This window comes from Monomorium pharaonis, chromosome 5, assembly GCF_013373865.1.
Source record: "Monomorium pharaonis isolate MP-MQ-018 chromosome 5, ASM1337386v2, whole genome shotgun sequence".
Classification (NCBI taxonomy): domain Eukaryota; kingdom Metazoa; phylum Arthropoda; class Insecta; order Hymenoptera; family Formicidae; genus Monomorium; species Monomorium pharaonis.
The window spans coordinates 1189228-1215904 of NC_050471.1; the positions used below are offsets into that span (position 1 = coordinate 1189228).

Below are 26677 nucleotides of genomic sequence, written 5' to 3' on the forward strand. Positions count from 1 at the left end.
ACACATTCCCTAAAAATTCCTAAAAACCTCCAAAAAAAACAGCGCGACAAAATAAAAACCTCCTTAAATTGTTAAAATGCATTACACATTGGTTGTATAAAAATTTTTATAAAGAATTATTGAAGCTATTTAAATCTTTACTCAATAATCCATTTATTGCTTTGAAAAAATCTGATTTTTTTATCATTTTATCGAAACTTTTATACGTAAAACATGCTATAAATTCCGTTTATTTAATTTACCGAATTCCATGCATAAAAAACAAATGCTATTCTTTTACATCGCGTATAAATATAAGAGTTTGTAAAAATTTCCACCGGCAGAGAGAAAAACGCATTGCTTCATGGGTAGTAAAAATGCCGGCAGGTTGAGATTGCATTTTCTCTTTTTTTTTTCAGTTTTTTAAGAGGTGTACCAGAGAGGCAAGAGAAGACGAGCTTCCTCTCGGAACGGAGATATTCTTATAATACGCCGCATTCCAAGGTCGCGGCTAATCCGCCAAGGAAATTCGTCAACGAAGACGAGATGACGGCTTAGAGGTTTCACGAATGTCCGAGGGACCTTAAATTAAACAGGTTTCACCCGACAAGATCTCTGCGGAATTTTTATTCGTTGCAATTTATAGTAAAACTCTTGGCAAGCAGAATATATTATGCGTAACGCTCCTTCAAAGAATTAGGTAAGTTTTTATAAAAAATTATTCACAGATTATTAATCTTTTCAATAATTCTTTTTTTTAATATATACAATATATATACATAGTAATATACAAGAAATGCCGCAAGAATAACTTACTGCAGGTTTTCCGAATGTTGAAATACGTCGTTCCGTCTACTAAAATATTGCGTGATTGCGCGATAACTACGTAATGAAATTTCGCGAACAACTTTGCGTATCCGCAATTGTAATTACTTGATTTTCGAGGCGAGGACGACGATGACAAGGTCTCGCCGCCGAAAGAATGCGCATGATTTCGCCAAGAAAAACGGTAATCATGCACGAGTCTCATTTTTTTTCCTCTCGCTACCGAGGCTTTGCGGTAACAGAAATATACATAAACTGCGCGAGATACATTATGATAAATAATGCATAAATATACATAAGTATCAGAAGCGGCAGAAAAGTTCGAAACCTTTACAAGAAATCTTATAAAGACTTTTACGAGAAAAGTTCCGTTGCGTTCTCGCGATATTGGAAGATGGACGCGCGCGCAGAACGCTCAAACACACACACACATACACACACACACACAAGCGCTCGCAACGTGCAACCTGCACCGACATACAATGCGTAAAAAGGAGAGAGACGCGTCGCCATTGTGATCAACGCGCAAGCACATTTACATCACAATGTAAAATCGGCGCGCGTAGCTTAATTTTGCACAGTCAGAGAATGCCGCGGCGTCGATACTCTTCATAATTTGGCTGAATTATTCATCGGCTGCTTTAATCTGTGTCCCGGATTTTAATAATGAACGTGGCAGTTGTACGGCGCGGGAGGTATTCCCAACGCATTAATGAAGCGCGGATTATATTTGACAAATGAAGCGAGCGCCACTTACCTCGATATAATGTATGAATCGAGGATTGTGTAAGATATCATTTTCATTCATAAGACAAAATTTTACCCGCTTAGGGATCGCGTCCAATGAAAGATCTCGCGGGAGATTGAGTGTAAAATTTTGTTATCTTCGGAAAAATATTCTTGAAATTACTTAAAAAATACGTATACACAAGAAGAATGACGCGTTTTACTGACGTATCGTGAAATTTAACTTCGGTGGATACAGATCTGAAAATAATTTTGCAGTATATCTAAGTAATTATGAGGGATATATGCATGTTGAAAAATGCTGCAAAATTGCTGCAAAATTGTTTTGACATTCTAGCAACCAACTTAAAAACACGCACACACCCACACATACACAGCTACCATTTTTCGGCGTACAACTCATTAAATATGATGGAAAAATATAAAACAACAGATCAGTGTGTAGTCACGAAATTGTCCGAGACACAAGATTTGGAAATTTATTTTATAATATTCTATAATATAAATTCATCAAATATTGTCATTTTTTACAAAAAACTCAATTGGAAGTAAAAATTACCATCAATAATACATTTTCATCAAAAGTATTGGTCAAAATTGTTTTCCTAAATATACAAAATTATTCGATGAAAATTTGAAAATAATCGCAATTGATTGACGGACGAGCAATATTCTGTGTGTCCAAACAAATTAATGACTGTACCTATATATGTTTCCGTTCATGATACAGTTAATTAATATATTAAAATAATTTATAAACGTCTTTTTATTTAAACCGCACTATTTAGAGTGCATAATTTATTAAATATATTATAGATGAAGTTTGTCAGTACTGGTATAAGCCTCCTAAGATCCCTTTATTTTTTGGAAATTAAACATTGTATTAATAATTGACAAAAACAAAATCTGCTCAAATAAGTAATTAAAGAAATAAATATATTATTAATAATATTGGATTATTTTACACGTTTGTATTATCGTAAGGCTTTTTTGTATATTTTTCTCTTTAATAATCTCTTTAATATTCTCTTTAAAAATAAAATTGTTGTAGAGCGTAAACCGGTGCATTTCTTTATTATTGAGTAAGATGTGTGAGATTTGTTCTTTTCATAACATTTTAATTTTATTTCAAATAAATTATCTATTTCTTAAATAATTAAAAATAGGTTTTTTAAATTACTTTTACATTTAAAATGTTTAATTCTTATCATTTTATAGACTTTGTTGCTTATAATACATAGAAGTTTATTTTATTACATTTGTTAAAATTATTTTAGCTCATCGATTTAGTTCATAGTTAAATCCTTCACTAGGAAATCGTGTCTGAGTTTTACTTACTATGTCAGTTTTGGGAATCCAATCTTTCAGACGTTCATTTATAGTTATATTACAAAAACATTAATTATTATAAAATATAAAACAGCATTACAAAAACCGTCTGATAAAAAACATTTTCTAATTTACATTTGCTTTCAAGTTTATTTTGAGCTTTGGTTTAAAAAATATTATCCAAAAACAAAGTGTGCCAGTGACCTTCCTCTAAACACTTGAAAATTTTGGTCATTCCTACTCTGCGAGATAAAACTACAACCATACGTCGCTGCGACGTACACTCGCGAACAGAAATGCCTAGCCGTACTAACTGCACTAATATCATTCTCTTTCCACATGCTTCTATTGGAAAGAAAAAAAAGCATTCTGAATCAGTGCAGTTAGTACAGCGTGGCATTTCTGTCCGCTTGTGTACGTTGTGAATGATAACATATTTTTCTGTGTTTTTCTCATCCTCAATGAGGTCGTGGATGAGCTGTGATGCAAAGACACTAACGAAGTGGCGGCGTTCCAAACTGAACCGTAACTTTATTCGCAATTCCGCGGCCGACGCGTCAAGAGACTCATAACAAGTGCAACGGCGCGACGCGTTCACGAGTTTTCCAAAAGGGTGGAAAAATAAAAAGGAATTATTTTACACCGGGACGGCACTCCACGGGAGACACGAGGTAACAGTGGCGATGCTGCCGGGCTGCGTGCTGATGCAACACGCGCATATAAGAGCGCGCCGTGTTGCGAATAAGTAGGACGAATTTTGCGAGCGCAACACGCAGGAGAGCTCACGCGAGGGAGAGGAGCGCGAGAGCGCGGCGAGAGTGCCACGGCAAGATAGCAGGCGAACGCAGCTTTCTCTCACCCTCTGGACCAGGCGCGGGACGGACAAATTGCACGTTCCCAGTCTCGTTAAAACAATGTCGCCGTGTAAAAGGTGGCGGGAGGTCGAGGGGGCCAGCGGGACGAGCGAGAAAAGGTGGGGAAACGACACGAAGAGTATATACGGGGTGCAGATGCAAAGAGGGTAAAGAGAGGGGGGAGGGGGGAGAAGAGAGATGAGCAGAACGGGTAGGTGACTGCTGCAGCTTCCAGCGAGGCGCAGTATTCAGGTGGAAAGAGCTCTTCGCTCGTTAGCATTTAATTGAGAACCCACTCGCGGGGAGTGAAGAGAGAATGCCTCGACTTTCCCCTTTCCCCTCTCCCTCGCAGATCTCACTCTCTCTCTTTCTCTCTCTCGTCGTAACGACCGGTCGACGCCGGGCTCGTTTAAATATTTTAATAATCTCTTGTATCGCGAATATGGCGATTCGAATATTTAGCGGTGCCCGTCGCGATACCCCAGGGCGGTGGAATACTCCCTTTGCCGCTGGTTGCTGGAAATATGTATGAAACGTAGGATCGCGGGACCGTCGGAAACCCGGGTTCGGACGGTTGTTGAAGAAGGAGGGAACCTCTTTCGCGCAACGACAAAGAATTTTACCGGACAATTAAGTCGGTATTAATTGGGACTCCCTCGCGTGCGAGGCTCGGTTACGAGTCGGAATCGAGAGAGCGCGCATCAAAAGCGCTCCGGTCTTTACATAACGTTTTAATATTCATATTTTTGAAGCGAACCTAAGGGAAGCAAAGAAATTACGTGATAGGAAAATGTCTGGAATACCGTTCTCTTAAACCAAAACGGCATTTTTTGTTTCTCTTAACTAACTGACGTGCTGCAATTTTACATAATCGTTGCTCTCAAATTATCCTCTTCCATTATGAAATGCATTATCCGTGAAGAATAGGTAAAAAGCTAATATTTTTTTATTAAAAATTCTTCTTTAAATATTCATATCAGGTGATAATAAGGTAAGCATATTTTACGAAGAATCTTTTGTAGTCGCAAAATCTAGAGGTCTGAGAGAGATCGCGTCGTGTTGATTAAAGGAGAAAATAAACGAAAGTGTTAAACGAAAAGAACAGCTTCACTGCAAGATCTCAAAATATAGCCATGCATAGATACAGATCTGAAAATACTTTTTCGCTATCTATGCACCGAAAGTGGTCCTTTTCTCACCTGTCACTGCACACTCACTAGTTACACGATATCTATTGCTGATAAAAATAATCGTTATACTAGAAAAATGTACATTTTAGCTCGAATACAACAAAATTATTTTCAGATCTACGTCTTGTAAAATTTTCAAATAGCAAAACCGTTCTTTTCGTGCAAAAATTTATACTAAAAAATCGTATATTGTGGACAGAATTAACCCGTACAAACTCACAAACTCTCCTTTTACATGAGAAATATTATTTGTGCAAATTTATCGATTATCCTAACTGAAAGAGCGTGGCGTGTTAACGATAGCTCGCGCGGGTTAATACACGTTTTTCATACAGAGCATCGAAGCATCGACTCGTGAGCGTCGACGCGGCCCTATTATCCAGTTCGCCTGTACGTGTCATGTCGCGCCAAGACTGACGGACACTCCGAGAAGAGAAAAAAATAAGGATTTTTTCCGATTAGTCGCATCGTTGGCTCAATCGACCCGACTTCCATCCCGCATTCCGCGAGGAAGTAGGCCGTTGTGTGCGAGCGACTTATATTGACCTGCATCGGCCTTCGAATTTTCCGCTCCGCTGGAATGTGCGATTTATCCCAGCGCTTTTCAGGGTCTGAAACTTTTTCGTGCAATTACGCCGGCTCCCATTCCTACATCTGTATATCACTGTACGTAATTGAAATGTCTTGTGGATTGCATAGTAGAATTCTTTAATTAACTATGACTCAATTTTTAATTAAATGTTAAATATTATAGTGTTTGTTGGTATTAAAATACCAATCAAGTAAAATCTGTAAAGTACAGTCTATGAGAAAACAAAATTGATTACTAACAATAATAATTTCAATTTCTCTCTCTCTCTCTCTCTCTCTCTCTCTCTCTCTCTATTCTTTAAAAGTATTAAATCAATTATTCCTTTTACAAATTTTTTTTAAACTTTGCTATAAATAATTTTTTAATTATATAAATATTTTCTCCCTGTTAGAGAGATGGTAATTGAAACTCATAAACCATCTCGTACCGAGATATCGGTAATATTGCAGTCGAAACGTATAAAAAAAATATTTGTACGAAAGATTATCAATGAAAAAATATATTATTTGACATCCAAACGTGAAGTTCGATTTCTGTATAAATGTGTCACAAGTGTGGCACAAATTTAATAACCTGTTGTAAAAGCTTTTGATGAAAATACTACTTTTATAATAAAACATAGCATATGTGTAATACATTTTACATTTTATTACGTTTACACAAGTGGAAGATTTTTTTTATAGAACGGCGTGATGTGTTCCCGTAATTTTACCACCCATAAAGATTAATTAACTGCAATCAATTGAACATTTAATAACGGCTGTTGTTAAAACTGTCCTCCGCCTTTAAAAGTTTATTTTTTCAAACGATCATAAAAATTCAAGTTATCAAATTTCGAAAATTTAGTTTACATTAAAAAGCACTGCAAGTCCAGTAAAATTGTCATCGCACTGATCTTTGCGCAATTCTCTTTACTGATAAACCTTCCCCTTCCCCACTCTCCCCCATTCAATCGAAATATTCCAATAATCCACGTTTCTCCGAGCTACGTAAGGAAAGTTAGTTGCAGTTTCCGTTACTTCGTGAGCAAATAACATCAGTTATTAAACGGATATTTACATACACGTCACGGAGAGAAGCGAACTCCTCAAACGATCCCAGGGAGTAGCCCATAAAAATGTCCTTATGCGATACCACCGCCGTCGGAAATATACCCTTTGACCTTTGATGGAGCAACCCGACCTGCGGGCAACGTTACAGCCAAGCGACTTTGTAACCTTGTCTCTGTCTCCTCTCTCTCTCTCTCTCTCTCTCTCTTTCTCCCTCCCTTCCTTTTTGTTAACCATCCCCTGCTTCTCTCCGAGAAGCCCTTTTCACCCTGTGCTCTCCAGCAGATCAACCTGTGTATTCAGGTTCATTAGCGCGTTGGATGTACAAAGTTTCTCCTGCGGTTTGAGAGCTATAAAAATCCATTGAGAGAGTGCTCATAATTAATTAGCTTATCTTCGCGGATACGTAACAATGATTGACAAATATTAACGCATAACTTTCTTGCTTATAGATTTTATTCGTAAAGTATAGCTCGCTTGCCGACTTGTGTATATATGTACACATACACACACATACACACTAGCGAGTCTGAGAATGCATGCCGATACCTGGCGGTATTTGCCGTTTGCAGTTACTCAACCAATCTATGTTTTCCTTCTCACTCGCTCGCGCTGCATCCTCAATCTTGCATTCTCTCCTGCAGCTGAAGAGCGCTGGCTACCGTCACGCGTTGCCTCGACGGTACGCAACAACATACCCCCTGCAAGTGCCCTCAGAATACCAGAGATTAGGGAGCGGGGGAAAGAGAGAGAGAGAGAGAGAATAGTCTGCCGGGAGGGAGTTTTACTGTACGAAAACCCCAAGGAGTGTAACCGTGAAAATGTACAAATAATACGAGCGCTACAAAACAGAGGCGATAACATCAGCGAGCAATGTCGCCATGCCCCGATAACAAAAGTAAAAAAAGACGACTACTATCCGCGAAGTTGTCAATCGGGCGGCATGCCAAACATAATAACAAAAACACAAAATTAAAATCTGGTTTAAATAACTGTAAAGTATACATGTAACCGTATATGCATTAGTAAATCTTTAATTTTTCACAGAAAAAATTAGTCGAGAAAGTCTCCAATTTTTTCACATAATATAAAAACTTGATCTCTTCAGAATACGATTGATGGTTAATATACAGGCGTTCCTCATAACTTTCTAAATTACATTATAATAAGGTGTAATATTCGCGACTATAATTGCATAATAAAACAATTATAGTGAGAAATATCATTTTTATTGCAATTATAATGTTGGTAATAATAATAAACATATGCTTATGATTGTTTTATGGTACTAACTTACTATATTAAAATCTCCATTTTGATTATAGCAATTGCAAGTTGTATAGATTATAAGAACTTTAATATAGTTTAAACAAACTATAAATTATACTATTGCACTATAAAAATACAGTTGAGTAAAAAAATAACTATAAATTATAGCGATATTATAGTTACTGTAATTAGTTTTTACTCGGTATAGCATTGAAAAGTCTTATGGCAGAGTTTTAAATAATTTTTCGCAAACAAAATATAAGATTTTTTTAAAACTATATTCATAAGAAAAAAATAAAGTTTGAAAAACATCTTAAAAATAAATTAAACAAATTAAAAAGTACAAATTATAACGTCATACTACATATTAACAATGTGATATCGCTTGTGACATTTTTATAATTAATAATAATTCTCATTATCGCCTGCAGTGATAACTTCAAAATGAATAAAAATTATGCGTTCACTAACTGTCAAATTTGTTGGATTAAAAATGTATGACACAACCACATGTGTGAATCCTTATTAAATAAAATTAAATCGAAACAAAAATTATATTGTTTGGAACATCTCACAAAAAAATCATATGTAAATCATTCCGATTTAATTTCTCTCGATAAAAACGTAAACTTGAGGTTGAAACATCTTACATTTTTTTTCTATATAAAAAATGTATATAATGATTACTCGACGAACAAAGTTTTTATTCATTTTAAAATGACTGGTAGCAATAAGAATTATTATTAATTATTATATATTATGACAATCACATTGCTGCTTACTAACAGTCGTTAAATTAGTCATAAAATAGTGCAGAATGTTCGAGACAAAAGTAAACGTCAGGAAGGCGATTACAACAAAGTTACAGACAATTAGCTAGGGCAATAGTGTGATCTTTTAAATGGCTTAAATAGCATGCAACGGTCTAAATTGATATTTCACCGAATTCTCTTCATGCTACTAGCATCGTGAAAAAAAAACGGAAGGAAAACTTCAACGAATGCATCGAGCATTCGGTTGAGGATACAAAAATGGGAAAACGAGCGATCGACACAGCATAATTTTTATTTAGTATAATATTGATAATTCTCGCCGACGATTGGGAAGAAATCTTGGACGAAAATCTTTCTCGAAAGGCATGATTTCCGGAAGAGGAAAAATAGAACATGTAAAATCGGCCTTTTGTGTAGAAGTGCGAAAAGTGGACGCACAAGCCGTAGGCGAATGCGTTCACTCGCACGAGTGCGAAACGTCGATTTTCCGCCTTTGTTACATAATATACTATTTTAATGCCAAATTATTGTTTTTATTGTTTACATTTTGTTTCTTATTTATTATTTTAAAGATAGTAATATCAAAAGATCTTAGATTAAAAAATACATACAAATGAAATGTTTATGTGAAGAAACATTTCATTTTTTTAAGTTGGAGAACTTCCTTAAAAGAAGCGTCCACGATTTTATTAAAGTCGTTCGGAAATTCTCCTTGATTGTTATCATTAAAATTAAAATTATAGTTTCTAAGAAAGTGGTTGAACGCTTTTGTATACCTCTATTTTCTAAGGAGCGTTGGTTTTTCGTTTAATCTCCCAGTACGACAATGCAGGAAGTCGGTTTGTCAGAGAAGTCGTCGATGTCGGAACGTTTTTCTCGGTGGCCGTATCGGCGCTACGAGCAAATTCAACGGCGATAATATATCTTTACAACAGCCACTGTGTGTTACGTATCGCGTCGCCGTGTAACATCGATCCGCCGCACTTAAAGTCCCCGAAACGCGTAAAACGCAGTGCTCGAAAATTCGATTTCCCGCGATACAAACCTTCCGGAAACGCAACTCCTCGTTCAACACGAACAGATAAACCATTCGGCGCCGGCTAGCAAAACGACATCCTTTTCGACGTATATGTATATGTATATGTACATATATATCAACCATTGATATATATATATATATATATATATATCAATGTTTTTAACGAATCCGACACGAGAATCTCCTTTAGGGACGGAATTAAAACATTCGCGAACAGCTTCGCAACAATAGGTTTTCGAACATGGACATGTACATACTTCTGGAAGGAAACAAATGAACGATACCCTATCGAAAAATAATAAAATATATATTCAAAACCGTCAGGAGCGGTTGTTACAAGGTATTTCATTTATTATTCACGTTCAACGATTTCGATGCTTCACCTACAAAAAAAATGGACATCTTCGGTGTAGCTCGTCTTCCGAATTGGAGGATACGGATAGAAGATCCATGCTTCAAGGATCGTGCCGCGAAAGGTACAAGACACTCCGGCTTTTTTCGATCGCGCGCGCGCATCCGCGCGATCGGGAAAACCGTGTGAATCCCTCCCTTTCGTGTCGACCTCCGCCGTACTCGGAGCGTTCGCGCGGCGGCGGATAGCCGGCTACACGGTTTCACCATTATCGGGTGTTTACGAGGACGACGACGACGAGAAAGAGAGAGAGAGAGAGAGAGAGAGAGAGGAGTGTATAGCACGAGGCACACACGAGGACGACGACGACGACGACGACGAGGGTCGCATCGCCGCCGGTGGAGATCGCATCGGTCGCTCCGCATAATAACTAGCTACCCTGCATTTACATTTTAATACGACCGCTCTGCATAGCGGATAAAAGGTATACACCTATCGCGGATGAAATCACCCATTGTTATCCCTACGTCGTCATCGACGACACTGCGTACCTGTACACACACGCTCCAATTCGGCTTTCGTCGAAACAATTCAGCCGCGTTAGATCGTCCTTCTTTGACTGCGTTTGCTCAATTTACTTTTTTCCTTATAAAATATAATGGTTATCTCCAGCAAAGAATATTTTCTAATAATAGTCTTAAAATATACTTGTCACAATCAAATTGTAGAAAAATTTATCATTATCTACTTGGAAAAAGAATTCATACTCTTTTTATGACGAATATTATAAAATTTAATTCAAGAAAAGTCAAAGTAATAAGTAAATCCAATTTTTATTTTGACTTAATATTCTTAATTGAAGTATTAAATTACTAGGATTCAGAGTATATATTAAATAAATTTGTTACTTATGAGGAACTTGAGATTTACGGAGATATACAGAAAAAAAGTAATATAGCCAATAACATATGTAATTGCGGGCTGCCAACTACATAAAATACTCAATACAATATTTACTGTTAATGCAAGTACAATGTTGATACTGCAATAGCATATATTATTGTATTGAATATATCTGTAATTGGCAGCCCGCAACTACATATCTTATTGGATATATTGCATTTTTTTCACTGTACAAACTTATGAATTATTTAGAATAAGTAATACTTATTTATTTCAAGTATACACTGAGAGAAAATTTGAGAAAAATTGAAATATTGAGAACCAAATATTTCTTATGATGTTTTCTTCGATAATTATAAAAAAATTTATTTGTGAAAATGAAATATATATTTCTGTAAAATGCATTTCATTTTTCTTATTAATTGGTTTATTTCTTAGGAATAAAATATTTGGAGTAAAATATATTATTAAAAAATTTTAAGTATTTTTCTCTAATAAATGGTTTATTTAAATAGGGCGAATTAAATGTTTTATTTCTAGTGAATAAATTATTTATTTTTTCGCACACTGAATGTTATCTCTTTAAATAAGGTATATTTTACAGAAATATATTTCACAGAATATTTCACAGAAATGTATATTTCGTTTTCATAAATAATTTTTTTTATAACAAATAACTATTGAAGAAAGCGTCACAAGAAACATTTGATTCTCAATACTTCGACATTTTTCTCTCAGTGACATTTTTCTGTGTACATAGAAGTTTATTTTAAGTAAATCTTGTTTCAAGTAAATAATGAGTGTATTTTAAGATTATTCAAGAAGATATTATTTGCAAACATAACCGTTACTTAATTAAAAGAAAAAAACTAAAAAATGAGAAACTGTTTTTTTGCTACTATGAGATTAAATTTGTCTGTGTGCAGTTGCTCTCTCGATTTCCGAAACATTTACGAAAAATAATGGCCAATTATCCCACATAAACGTATGTGTGTATGTGGTTTTCATTCTAAACTAATTAATTTATTGCCACACAATATTAATAATTACTGTATAAATTAATATAAATTAATTAAAGCGTATGCCGAATGAAAATAAATAAATAAACTGCTTTATAGATTTATCAATCCACGTTGATTAATTTATTTCAAAGCTCGTAAATATCGATTAAAAAAAAATACGTAGCCGAGCATTTGAAAATAAAATTCGTTAGTCTTGTCACTATTAACAGTTGCCAGTTTGTCACCTTCGAAAGAATGCATCAGCTTTTAAACGAAGTTACAGGTCTTAATTCGCAAATCCATCGAATGTATTACATCTAGCACGCGACGCACTCCAATTTTTTTTTATAGATACGTTTTTTTTCCGTTAAAACGAGAATTTAATATCGAAATCGTAACATCCGAGCCGATATCGGAAATTTTGACCGCGCGGAAATGGATGGAAAATGGATAATATTAACAGCACCGCACGCGCGCACGCTAGCCGGGGTGAGTGTTTAAAATCCAAGTGATTTCAAATAAAACGATGGCAATCGGTTAGTCAGCGAGACTGGCGCGTCATCTAATCTCGAAGCAACATAAATCTTACAAAATCTCCCGAATCCACTTTTCCGATGTGTAATTTATAACTCGAAATAGGTTCAATCTAAGAAATTTTCAGTCGTCAGTGGCAATTGGGAACATCGAAGGGGGAAGTTTCGAAGGGTATGTCGTGGCACAGATACGGGAAGCCGGCTAGATATCCATTAAGATAATGCCGGGCCATCTTTAACGGCAAATCAGAATGTCGTCGACAACAACAGGCTGAAAGGGGGTTGAGGGTGTCGAGGGAGTGACGAAGCAAGAAACACGGCCGTCGTTTCGCCGCGTGGTTTACGAGTTTTCCTCCGGAGTGCCCCAAACGTGATTTTGCGAGTGGATAGGCCCTGAAAAACGTTCCGGAATCTGGACACGGCGTTATTTATTCGGGTATTACCTCGAAAAACGACATTTAATCTATGTGAAAAAGCGTAAAATTCTAGTGTATGGTGTTAAATTTTTAAATGTTTATTTTTTTTTCTCGATTGTTCTTTTTTTATCTCGATTTTACATAAAACCAGCTACGATAGTGTTTACATTTCAATTACTTAATTTTTTGAGACCGTAAATTTATATGTTCCAATACAGAAAGTCGCGTTATTTAAAAAAAAAAAAATTAAAAACGTTTCGACTCGCAGGCTGTTCAGTTGCACGCAAGCCCGATTGACGAGCGGACGGAGCTAATTGACAGCTAATTTATTAAATGCCGAAAAAGTGCAATGATGGAGGCGGAGTAGCCAAAGTCATAATTGCGAACGCACTCAACTTTTTTATGCTTCGACTAAATTCACCGTTAATTCACCGTAACCTAATTTTCAAACTCCATTCCGTAAATTCAAGATGGATGGAATTAATTTTCCTTCCTAGTGAAATCTGTCCTTTCGCTCAACTATTTACTATTTTACGTTTCGATACTCTAGAAATTATTAATTTGTCAGTTTGTATGTCTCGCCCCTATGCATCCCTATGCATACGAAACAGTGTTCGCTTTCTCGGCAGGTCTATAACTAGACGTGGCTCATGTCGAGCAATGAATATCGGGATACGGAAATGGCGAGAGCTCCGTGAATGCACCGTCGTGTTCGCACATATATAACGGTGATTTATTAGGTAGGGAATTCCAATTCGCGGCCTGACTCGACCGTGCGTCGCGTCGCCATCGAATCCCGTAAACATCTTCGATCCGCTCCCCGGCACAGTTTCTGTTTAATCTCTCCGAGAGAACTTCATAAATTTTCACTCATTTACCGTCACAATTTTTCCGGGATCTCGACGCGATCGCGCGTACGAATCACAAAAACACCGCCGTAAAAGCGCGCATTCGGGCGACGCGAATCTCAATCGCGAATTGAAACGAGTGCAATTGAAGAGATAATTTCTTCAAGTATTTTCGAGAGCACTTGAATGAAATTAAACGTCAAAGTTACTTGAAAATTCTGAGAAAGGCTCGAAACTGTTGCATCTCCTTGTTGAATTTGATAATGAATTTTTCATTTCCAACATAAAAAAAATTATATATATATATATATATAGCAAAAATGTAAGATTTTATGTAAATTAGAATGTAAGATTCTTTAAGGATGTTTAAGCTCTGCTAACTTAAAGTTATCGAAATTCAAAACTACTTTTTATTTATTTTTTTTATAAATAATTTTGAAATAAGTAAAAAATGGATTCAAATTAACTTTTATATGAATATTTAATAGAGTTTTATATGTAAAACATTTGATTTAACTTGTAATTATATTTCTTTATCAAATCTACAAATATATATATATATATATATATATATATATGTATATAATTTTATTTTAATTTCTATTTAAGATTATCAAATTTTTTAATAATTATATCTTAGTTTAAAGTATTACCAAAAATTTTTTAATTTTACAGACTATAATTCTATAATCACATTTGAGCCTGTGTAAAACATTTAAATGTAATTCGAATTTAAAAGTTCTTGTTATTCTTTATTTTTATATAAAATCACATATTGTAGTACTTATATATGTATGTATCTGTGTGTGTGTGATTATATATATTATAATCTTAAAAAAAATAGAAGCAAATAGAAATTTAAAATATGATTAAATCTCTCTTAAAGAGAAGTTAAAATAATATTGACTTACTTATATGAAAAAATTTTGTATACTTTTATTAATATAAATATTTTTATTTTTATTTTCAATAATAATTTGTTATTATAAGTAGAAGGAAAAAATCGAATAAGTAACAATCAAATCTTTAAATCAAAAATTGGAACTTTTAATTTTGTTATTACAACGATTATATTTTGCTCTTTTGAGATAACTATTATAATGTTGGAATATTAAAAAATATTATATTTTGCTGAAATTTGAGATTATCAATTTTTCAAAAGAAAACATATACTTTTTTATATATTTGCTTCTATATGAAACAAATCTCCATTTTTATCTTGAACAGGTAATTATTAATTGACAAGATAACAAGCATTAAAGAATAAAAGAGAAATATTCCAGCAAATAACAAAAAATTTATTCAATATTCGTCAAAGAATTTGCTGTCGATAGAGAAAAGATGCGGACAGCTCGTACCTAGAATAAGGAAATAGATCACGTTATTTAATCTGAATGTCAGGAAAAGCGAATGCAGTGGATATTGACAGGGAATCAATTCTGTATGTACAATTCAATCAAGACCAATCGTTTCCGGCTCGCGGTATTATAGGTAAGAGATTGTCGGACTCATTTTTCCTCCACTGACATTTCACCTAACTCGCAAAGGTATGATCGCTCGTTATCTCCGCGTATGAATCGCGACCGTTCCCCATTTCGTGCTGATCTTAATTTCATTTACGGCGGAACGCCCGAAACGCGAAGTTGCGCTTCGCCGCGCAGCAGAAATAAATTGGCGCTGTGCAATTACATTACATCCACTAATTTGTTTTGGTCTTTTGCAATGTGACAGAAGACTGGCACTCTCGGCACGGCGCTGCAAAATACGTAATACGCCAAGTTGAGGAAGAAAGACGGAAGCGGAGCAACAGCCATTTTCATTACCAGCTTCCCGTGCTTGTTAACATTTTACGAGGCGCAACTTAACTCTAAATATTTAAGCGCACCCATCGAAACATTGAAGCGTTTTGTCGAAGAGATACATCTAATAATACAGTGACACACTTTAAAAATTCGATAAAGCTGCTATATTTACTTTTCTATCTTACTGCATTTATGCTATTTTCAGAATGTAATTACCAGCGCATCCTTTTATTGTGAAACTAATTAAATATAAAAATAATACAAAATAATAGATTTTATTTGAAAGAAAGAAGATTAGTACGGAAAGAAAGTCTAAGAATACTTAAAACTTTAAAATTATTTTTTTTTAACTGTGTTTTTATACTATTAGGCAAACTTGAAAACTATTAGAAATATCGACATGAATTTTTATTTGCAAGTACATCATATGTCCTTTCTTTGTTAAAACTTTGTTAGAATCATTATTATTGATTTATTTTTGTTTATAAAAAAGCCATTAAAAGATTTCACATAAATTTTAAAAAATTTCTTGTATCTCTCTAGAATAATTTGTCAAATGTTAGTATTTTTATTTAATCAAACGATAGTCACTCTCAAGAATACAAATAATTTTTATTTTTGTTTTGTTTTATGTCCAGAAGAGCTGCCATTTATCTCGTCGTCTTTACGCTTTTTTTTGCAATCTGCTAGTAATCAGTGTATAACACACATAAAAATAACAGTTTTTAGTTTTAAAATGTTTATTAAAATAAATATTATTAAAATAACAGTAAAGGAGTATCCAAAGTTTATTATTAATTAGTATTTGCGTACTTTCTAAAAAAGAATCTCGAAGATCATCTTTTTTACCTTTCAAAAGTGAACGCCCCGTTAATCATAAACTTCTCCAAATTTAATCGCGTTCTTATATTATGTGAAAAGACTGAAGAACCTTCTTAAACCTCGAAAATTCATCCAGCGACAATGCGGCGGTCACAACAAGGGCGCAAGTAGAAAAGCAGCGAACTGCAGCAGACGCGTCCAACGCTGTGCGTGGTTTTCGGACAAAAATATCGGTTCGCTGGTAGTGAGTTATACGACGGTAAGGTATTATTCCGCGGTAAGGTATGGCGCGACGGCGAAATCTGGTCCCGTTATCTATGCGCCATATCCGTGAATTCCAGTCCGCGAAAATAACAGTCCGAAGAAATAACGTATTCGCAGAGCCGAGACGCTACGCGCTCGCACGCCGCGTGGTTTTCCATCGTTTTCGATACTCTCCGCGCTTTCGCTCGAGCGAAGACGAGGGATGCGACGAATAACGCGAGTAACGCGGAGAAAGGGACGAAAACGAAACGTGACGACTCATACATATGCAAGAAGTTCCAGGGTTTAAAATGCGGCCTGAAAACCGTCCACGATCGAGCGGAACGGCAAGAAACAAATAATTATTATAATCGTATCGAGCACGTTCAATTTTCCAACTATTCAAATGTCGGCCCCAAAGTAAACGAACCATGTAACATTGTTGCTATTTCTGAATGTGACATGTAAACATATTTTAAATTTACAATTTAATAGAAATTTACCTGCTATGTTGCAAAATAGCCGTGAAAATATTTTAGCGTTAACATATTTTTAATTTATTTATTAAACGATATACAAAAATGTTTAATACCACGTACATAAACATGGTCAGATATACATTTCAGTTATTTTAAAAATTGTAATAACTATATACATCCAATATTAACTAACATATATCATAAGATTATAAACAGCTCTCATATAGAAAATTATAAAATATTATAAGAAAGATCACTATATATATAATACTGACATATCACCTAGTATTTCTTAAACAAAAAATTTTTTTAACAAAATTTTAAAAACATTAATAAATGTAAATTAGAAAATACCTTCTATCAAATAAAATAGCATTTTTTTATAATAATAAGTTTTATATTTTAAAGTAATTAATGTTTTTGCAACATAATCAAAAGTAAATATTTGTGAAATAAGGCCCCAAAACAGTATAATAATCTACATTTTTCTTTTTTTTCGGTCTTCCTATATTAATTAATATATTTAAACATTATATCTATAACTTTTTATGCATTAATTTAAATATTAATTATATGTAAAATCAGAATGGAGATCTGATAAATCCTGTTTGAATTATAAATAAATTATAAATAAATTGTAAGAGTTAAAAAATAATTAACTACAAAATAAATTAATAAAATACTGTATTATTCAAGATTAAAAGTTTCGTATATATCACCATGTTTAATATATATTGATCCCGTTCTGAAGATGCTATATCTATGAAAAAGAGGCAAGGCGAAGGTAAGAATAACGACGAAAATGGACGAAGAAAGGTAGATGGGGAGAGTCAAGGGAGTAGATGCTGTACGCAAGAATACAAGCCCGACTATTAATACCCGCAAATTATAAATAATGTCCGGTACCACTACCACAAATCAACGTTTGCGGTAATACCATCGGGGTTTTCGACTCGTTGGAGGATTAAGCGCTTTGCCGAGAGACGCCGACCTGCTGCCGGAGGGAAGACGATAAAGGGTGGGTAGGATAAAGGCGGAGGAGAACTCCCTCGATCGAAAACCGAAGCCCACGGGGGTGGATCTGCGCATTAAGCTCCATTGAAAGAAAGGTAATGTTTCGCAGGAATGTTTCATCGATGCAGGCCGTGCAGGCGATATCGGTATCGCCTCACTAACCGCTCTTTGCTGTATAACGATACACGTGACTGCAAAAGAAAAAAATATTTATTTCCGATAAAGCTGCAGCCGTTAGACGACGACCCGAAAACGTTCTTGTCGCACGCGTTTTTTCGAAAAGTCTTTCCGCTGATCGCAATTTCGTTCGCAAGATCGAATTTTACGAGCTCACGACCGGGTAATAATATCCCGCTGCGATAGTACAGTGTGTACGCTTTGAAATATTTTCCCAATCATAATCACGTGCCATTATTTTGCGATACGATAGTATCGATTTCAGATACTTTAAAAAGACAATATCTATAAATGATGCTTCTAACTTACAGCCGAAATTAATTAAACGAGTCGTGCAGCATCCAATTATATATTCCATCCCAGATTCTATGACTTTAAATATACATATATATAAATGGCTTTTAAATAAAACAAAATTAAATTAACATCTTGCTCTAACTGATACAGTGATAAACAAATTTTAAATATAATTGATAACAAAAGACTTTATGACGCACATATTATTTTTATACATTCAGTAAAATTTTTTAAATCACGTCTGTATGCCGTTTTATTTTAACAATTCTCAGCTTACAAATAAAGTAACATAACATTTTCATGTTGCTACTAAAGTAAACAAATTTTTTATGCCCTCCCTCTCATTCTCTCTCTCTCTCTCTCTCTCGGAAGAAATATATAATAATAATTTACAATACAATATAACGTAAATTATTTATGGTTACGTCAAAAATACTACTGGATCGAATCGCTACATATTTGTATGACAAATTCCTTATAAATAGATACAAGAATCGATCAAGCGATAAGATTGGTAGAAAAGTTCGAAGAAAATTAGAGATCGAGATTGCGAAGATTTTTCCGGAGCTGAGAACTCGATAGATAGATCGTTCGGGAGGTAACATGAGTGATTTCTGCAATTACGCCTGGGCGACCTTCGAGGAGTCTTCCGAAGTAAGAGTCTGGCGGAGGACTCGATCTCGCGAACGCAGGAAGAAAATGGGACGAAGCCTGAGATGTTCGAGCGATGCCGCAACCCGATAACGTGCGTCTTTCTCTCTCTCTCTCACACACACACACACACACACACTCCGTCATGAGTCTTGTCTCTCGTTGTCTTCTCTCCGCGCCGAGACGCCCGTCGTCGCCACACGCTCAGAGAGCAGCTATGGTACGAGATGGTAGATGGTAGACCGTCAAACAGATTGAAATCAAAAGAGAGAGAAAGAGGGATGGGGAGGAGGGAGCGAACTTCTATTTTCTCCCGCAAAGCCCGCGCGGAGAGTACCGCAGCCAAATCTGAAATGAAAATCTGCGGCGGCGGGCCCGCGGGATAATTCGGCGGAACGGAGGGCAAAGAGAGAAAGAGAGAGAGAGAGAGAGAGAAGGAAGAGAACGCGGGAGCATGAACGCCGACAAGCTGATTAAAAAGTCGCCCCGCGAAACCCAGGATATGAATATAATCTCCGACAAATATTTAAGTTGCCAGCGTTGCGCGGTAGGACCGGAGGTCGCCGTTGTTGACTGCGCGCGTTACCCGATAACGAAGTGACCCTCCCCCGAAGCGTGGCTATCTCGCCGGAAATAATGCCACTTCGCGAATTAACCCGTTCAAAAGCGCCTACCAGCGCTTTCCCGTGATTATCTCTCCTCGCGTTACGTTATGCGATGAATCAAAGGGTGAGTGGGAAATTCTCCTCTGTGTCCACAAAAGCGAATTTTCAAGTCATTCGGATATTCGGATGTTTGGCGAACGTTGCGACGGCCGGCACAGCTCTATTCCGAAATTCAAATATTCGAACACTTCGGTATAGGTAATTATTTGTATTACCGCGGTTATTGGATTATTTACGATCCAATATTGAGATAACTAGGTTGTAATTTGCATGCATGCAATGATCCAAATCAAACGTATCGTGGAAATAACGCGAAGAATTAACTTTATCAGATAAACAAAGTGAGATTTGAATTTCAATATTACATTATTAACTTTTACGTGTAAAAAAACCGCAAACTTTCGTTTGCGACGACTATCAGGAAGTTGGAAAGATCCGAAGGACAGTTAATCGTAAAAATATATAGAGACTCGAATTCACACCGATTTATTGCTTTGGCTTTCTGCTGTGACAACAAAAGATCGTGTATCACCTTTCGCGGTCGAGGCCGAAAAATATTTCTGCCGTTATCAGATAAAACTCAAGCGACGAAAAAATACGAGAGAAAGGAGGGCTTTAGCCCAGCGCGCGCGAATCTGCCGGGTAAGCGCTTTTCCCCGACACCCCGCCGAAGCAGAGAGCTGCGACGGAGAGTTCTCGGTTATGTAGAAACATTTTATATAATCCCGTGCCGCATCGGTGAAGAGAATCTCTAAAAATACCGCCGCGTTTCCCAAGACTTGTATTCTTATTCTGGCCGATCGGGAACGTCAGCGATTTCTTCTTTTACCGCTGTTTCTACCTCTTTCTCTGTCACTCACTGACTTAAAAAAACCGCTTTATAAATCCGTGATTTCTACCGTGCATAATACACCTGGGAAAAAAAGCCGTGACGGAACTAAACTGTAGGATTGTAAAATATTATATCGGACGATTAGTCCTTTGGAAATTTTTACGATTACACTGTGCATTATAAGTATATATTTTTTATGTTTGCTTAGATTTATATTAATTCCTATATTAATTTAAAAAATATAAAATTTACATAATTTTCTACTATCAATAGTCTTTCAATAATATTACATTTTATCCATTGTAACAATTATATTGTTTAAGATAGACATAAAGCCCTTATTGTGAAATTTAAGAATTTAATTTATTAAATTATATTACGTATATAATTTTTTAATACGTAATTTTTTTATCAATATTGTAATCGATAATATATTGCGATCCTTTGACTTCTAACCACAAGTAGCCCTAGGGACTTTATTTAATCATTTGCAGAGTATTCTACGGCATTAATTAATCAACCTTACCTTTCAGTTGCCAAAAGCGCTCCGCAATCCGGTTTAACAGTCGCGATTCCTTAATTGAGCTTTACAAAGGATGTTGTATATCACAAACAGCTCGACTTGCTGAGCTCTCGAACTACGTATCTCAAGTGCAATCGAACGGCTAGAGGAACAAATAAACAGACAGCCATGTTTACGCATTGACATTGTTAATTCATTAGTTAATCTTTCCTGTGAAAGCGAATCTCAAGAAGAAGTGAATTTCTAGAACATTGATACGAGATATACACTTATGAATGAATATATGATCAGAATTACGTATTAAGTTAAAAATGTTATGAATATTACATATGTAACAATTATGTCTATTTCATAATGGCTTTTTAAATTAGTAACATTGTCAGTAAGATGAAGATGTAGTTTACTGTAATTAAATCATTTAAAAAACATCATAGATTAATAAAATCTCACTTTTAGAAAATTAAAAAACTATTGTAACTGCTAAAAATAAAATGCTTATTTATACATTAAGCAGAGTAGAACATATCACATTTAAAATTTATTTCCAAAATAAGTGATTTAAAAATTTTTGACTTATATTATTTCTCAATAAAATAATCATTTTTGTATGTATAAAATAGGATTTCTTAATTAAAAAAGAGTATATTCTTTTAAATGTTATAAAATAACATATTGTATCCTAAAAAACATGTTTAACTTTATTGTTGAAAAACATAACAATGCATAAAAAAGCGAACATTTAATATCAGTAATACTTAATATCAGTATGCTAATATATATTTATCATAATGAATCAGTATGTTTATATTATAATAAATCATAATAAATAGCATAGTGGTATTAATATTTAATATCAGTATGCTATATATACATTATTAAATATATTTTTACATATAATGTCAGGAAATATTGTCACTAATGTGACTTGTGCATATCATGTGTTTCTCATGTGAATGACAATTTTGTATATGTGATATTTGGGAAAGAAACGCTTAATTAATGAGATTGAAAAAAATTGCGAATCTCTCTTCTCTCATTCTGCACTCTTCGTGTAGATTTACTCAATTTAAACTATTTTTAATCAGTCCCATAAATCGCTACTGTTCCTACTTAATACGTCGCTCATTTAAAATAATGTAGTTTAACTCAAGAAATGTTAAACTTGATTCCAATTTAGTTTACCATTTACTAAGCGCATACATTAAAATAAACGTTATTTACCTTAAAACTAAACAATTCATAATCACGAAAACAAGTTGATTATATGAGGCTGTTCTTTTAACTACATATTTTGTGTTAAAATAAATAATAAGTGTCTACATATGCGGAAGTTAGAAGTAACAAAATCTTTTAATTCAAAAAATTGACTTAAATTTGCTTCTTTGATATTTAACAATATACATAATATTTGAATTTCGACAAAAATTGCTTCAGTTTCTCAAATCCGATTATCCGAGTTATGCCGCACGAAGACAACGTAATATAGCGAGGGATTAGCATTTTTGGTATCCACCACTAATTAGTCGCCGCACGCTAATGAGAGGAACGCACGCGCGAGCGGCGATTAGACTAATCCGCGCGCCGTACGCCGTCGGCTCGCCGTCGGCCTGGCGGAGCGTCGCGACGCGACGCGGGGACGCTCGACGGGCGCGCACAGACGGGCCGTGCGATATTGCGCTAAACCGAGCAATTACCGGCCGGTAATCCCGGTAATAGAATTCCAATATGCGTGCCAATTGGACCGAGTCCTTCCCCGAGTGCGGGCGTGCAGGCCCGAACCTGCATGCCCCCGACGAAAACCGTGACACGGTTCGCCCATTAGCCACGGCCCTCGATTACCCTGGCGGTGGCTTGTTTGGCTGGTGCGCGCACGTGCAAGGTATTTCATACCCACGCGTCGTGCACGCATATGTGCGAGCAATAAGGGGAACCCGAGAAAAGGATACCGCACGCACGGCCCGGATCTATTCGCCGCGATCTTTCGGATCGCACGTTCGGCGACGTGATGTGGTCACGGTCACTGTTAGCACAATTTCGAAACCCGCTGACCTGCCGTCCGACGCAATTACCGCACGCATATTCGCTTCCGGCCCGCAGAACGCTGCAGCACGGATATGGGAATAGAACGGGAGGAAGGTCTGTCCGCGCGAAATCTCTCGGCCGAGCGTGTACGAGCGAGTGTTTGACATCGGTACAATTTCGGCGAGTTCAATTCTCGACGTAGACGCGAAATTCGACGCTGCAGTACCGCGGTGTAAATACGTAAAAATGTAACCACGCGTCGTCAATTGTCGTGTTTCATTACGTATCCGCGTGCTCGTAACACCGAACTCGCGAAAATTACATCAGCTACTATCCACGGAATGTACTGTCTCCGTTAAACACCGCTCTTTTCACACTGGATACAAAATTGTCAATCAAGAAGACAACTTACAGAAAGTTATTTTAGAAACAGCATAAATTTGTAAAAAAAAATAAGTAAAAACATTATATACAATAATATATTTTTAAATAAAATAATCATATCTGCAGAAACAAATTAATATCAAATCAACATTTATTATCTCAAATAAGAATACGACATTTTCTTTGAATAGTTCGAGATCTTAATCCTGGAAGACAAATGCGGGGTACATTATCATCCCAAATGAAATTCAAACTGCGGTCTTAAAGTAGCTAGGTGAATTTTCGCAACCGGACCCATACCATAATTCAATGTGACTCTTTGGCAGTTGATCTACATCAACCAGAGCGTGCAGTGTCCTGTAGGTGAGAAGCAATATAAAAAAGAATTTTGCGTAGGGTGCAACGTCACTCCGCTTTTAGGTGGGAAATTATAAAAGTAAATTTTGACTTTTTACGTAAAAGTGATTAAAAAAGGCATTTACTCGTATGTTAAAAGTTTTGAATGAGAAAAAAATTGGTTCCTACGATCCCATTCTGATTTCATTCCAATTTATTGTTAGAGAATAAGATGTCCCCGTGGTATCAGACTAAGCTTTTACATTTTGTCATAAATTAAACATTTATCTTTTATATCGTTTGTTTCGTTACTAATAAATTTGTTTCGTCATTAATAAATTTTGTTTATTATTCATGAACGAAAAAAGTTTATAAAATACAATTCAAATATAAATTTTACTACTTTTTCCCATTTATCACTTTTTGAGATCTTGCAATATTTATTACTTCAAATAAATATACTTTTTCAAAAGTACATTAAAATGCCCTACACGACCCTATATGGCCTTAAAGTGAATTTATTTCCCTTTAAAATGATATTGGAATTTTTCATTTGGCTTTATTTGTTAAGAAATTAGAGCTATTTTCGTAACAAAAAAGTCATTTTCGTACATATTTCGTTTCTTTTTGTTTTAAATGGATTTCTCAATACTTCTCTGACAAAATACATGTTTATATACATCATCGTTTTCATTAAAAAAACAAAAACAATGCACTACTTAATTATTAATTTATTTCTGATAGAAAGGATTGAGTGTCCCAGAAATTTGAGATGACGTACCACCCCGCTTTTGTCTTTGAAGGTAAATAAATTCAGTTTTGTTTTCCAAAGTTAATTTTCAACAAAATATTACATTTTAATATTATAATTTTAGTATTATTCTTCATCATGTATAAATAAGTTAGAATTGTTAAAGATTATAAAATGAAAAAAATTTTATATTCTTGTTTATTTATGAAACGTATAATGATGATATTGATATTAATTTTATTCTGTATATTTTTTTGTGAGATTGAATTCAAATCCGCATTATTCATGTGAGGAAAAAGAACCCTCTTTTGAGATGCTTCGCGCATTCATGTTTTAGCATTACACAAAAACTACTTACACATAGTTCTGAAGCTGGATAAAAGCACGGACGGACAGGAATGCGGAGAAGAGGAGATGGTATCAGCTCTTGACGTGGAAACAACTATTGTGAGCCTCTCGCGCGTGAGGAAGTGGAAAAAAGGTGAGGGTGGATGTTACTGCGTAGTCATTGACAGTCGTGTGTCCAACTTCCGCATTGTGTGCCGCGAGCGTGGACCTTCCGCTTTTGCGCGTTTATTCGCGACCCGTCCCGGGAATGAGAACGGCGAACGGAATTTCACTCTGAATATACAGAAACAGAACCGATATTACAAACTGCGCCGTTCGACGATGCGCTCGCACATTGTGCAATCACGCGAAACGCGAAAAATATACTGGTCCTTCACTTATTCGATAAAATTCGGACCAATCCCCACGGCGTTTCACCGTCAAAAAAACCGATTCGTGCCGTAATTGCACGTACGTATAAATCGTGATTATCAGAAACTCCAATTTTCTACAATTATTACATAAATGACAGATATGATAAAGAAAGAGCGCCTTTCTTCTCTCTCCAAACGGAAAAAGGGCCGTTTCAAAGTGTCACCCTTTTTCCTTGTTTCACGACATTCTTTGAGCTTTTTCGCGTTTTTCACGAAATCCCTGAATGTCCCTCTAACATCTCTAATGTCCACTTCCACTAATGTAGATTAACTTTGATCTTGGTTCAACTCACTCTCCTTATCTTTTTCCAGTTCTAAGAACTAGAGAGTAAGTTGGAGGTGGAAACGGACATAAGGCGAGTAAATTACTGATAAAGTACTTTGTAAGAGAAGCTCAAGTTTAGTAAAAATAAACTAAACCCGGTATGTTCAACCTGATCACCGCGGAAACGCATCGCGTTTCTCTTCCACCTAAACGAGTACAAAACAAAGGACCAAAGAGCTCGCGATCAGTGTGTACGGATAAAGATCGAGGATCCTACAAGAGGATATACGAGGCGGACTCGGGCAAGAGGATCCTCCGCCGTTAATTGGACTCGGTCTGATGATGTCGCCGTGCGAATTGTCGGCCACGAAATTACCCCGATATCTTCTCGCGTCGTCATTTAGAGCCCGAGCCCGGCACAATCGGACGTCGCTACACGGATTTTCTTTTCCTTGTGCCTCTCGTCGCCGACGACCCCGAAGGGAGTCCAATTACCCAGGCGATGGGACCGACCGACGAGTTTTCGTCGGGACGAAAATCGCAACGAGAGACGAAATAAGAGACGCGAAGAATAATAAAACGTAACACCCTCGAGGCGTTTTCTCTTTTCCCTTTCCGCTTTCTCTCGGCAACAGAACGCGAGCGTTGCACGTCTGACGTAAATTATCGATTTTATTGGAGCGCGAGATAAATTTAACCCCGATTCATTGCGCGATTACATTTAATTGCCTCCAATTAAATCGCCGTTCCAATTAAAATCGACGCGCGAGCGCAGAGGGTTCATTACGATTTATTGGACCGATGGTAGCGGTCCTTCTCTGTCCTTTATCTCGTACACTCCACTCTTGCATCATGCATTCGCAAAGAATTGTACATTTGTAAAGAAGTCAATACGCTTCTTCGCGTACATTTTATAATAAATATTTTTGCGTTGTCCTCTTAAAAAAAAACTGA

General features: G+C 35.9%; 1 protein-coding gene and 1 long non-coding RNA gene across 8 annotated transcripts in view; one reads left to right on the top strand and one right to left on the bottom strand.

The window, feature by feature from the left end:
- LOC105830915 overlaps positions 1-26673 on the top strand; it is a 116410-nt gene extending 89737 nt beyond the window's left edge. The window contains exons 6-9 of one of the 3 annotated variants that reach the window (XR_004963178.1): positions 399-679; positions 15431-18154; positions 23802-23973; positions 24691-26673. This is a non-coding gene — a long non-coding RNA (uncharacterized LOC105830915). Of the gene's footprint in view, positions 1-398; positions 680-15430; positions 18155-23801 lie in introns of all 3 variants that reach the window. The other 2 variants (XR_004963176.1, XR_004963177.1) reach the window with 2 other exon arrangements.
- The window catches only part of LOC105830914 (protein dpy-30 homolog), a 44671-nt gene that overhangs the window by 15818 nt on the left and 2176 nt on the right, over positions 1-26677 (bottom strand). Inside the window, exons 4-5 of one of the 5 annotated variants that reach the window (XR_004963174.1) lie at positions 21208-21346; positions 14651-15057 (exon numbers count right to left, since the gene is read on the bottom strand). The exons of 1 other annotated variant lie outside the window; for it this stretch is intronic. The gene's annotated coding sequence lies outside the window, so the exon portion shown is untranslated. Of the gene's footprint in view, positions 1-14650; positions 20763-21207; positions 21347-26677 lie in introns of those variants that run through there. 3 more of the 5 variants (XR_004963173.1, XR_004963171.1, XR_004963172.1) reach the window with 3 other exon arrangements.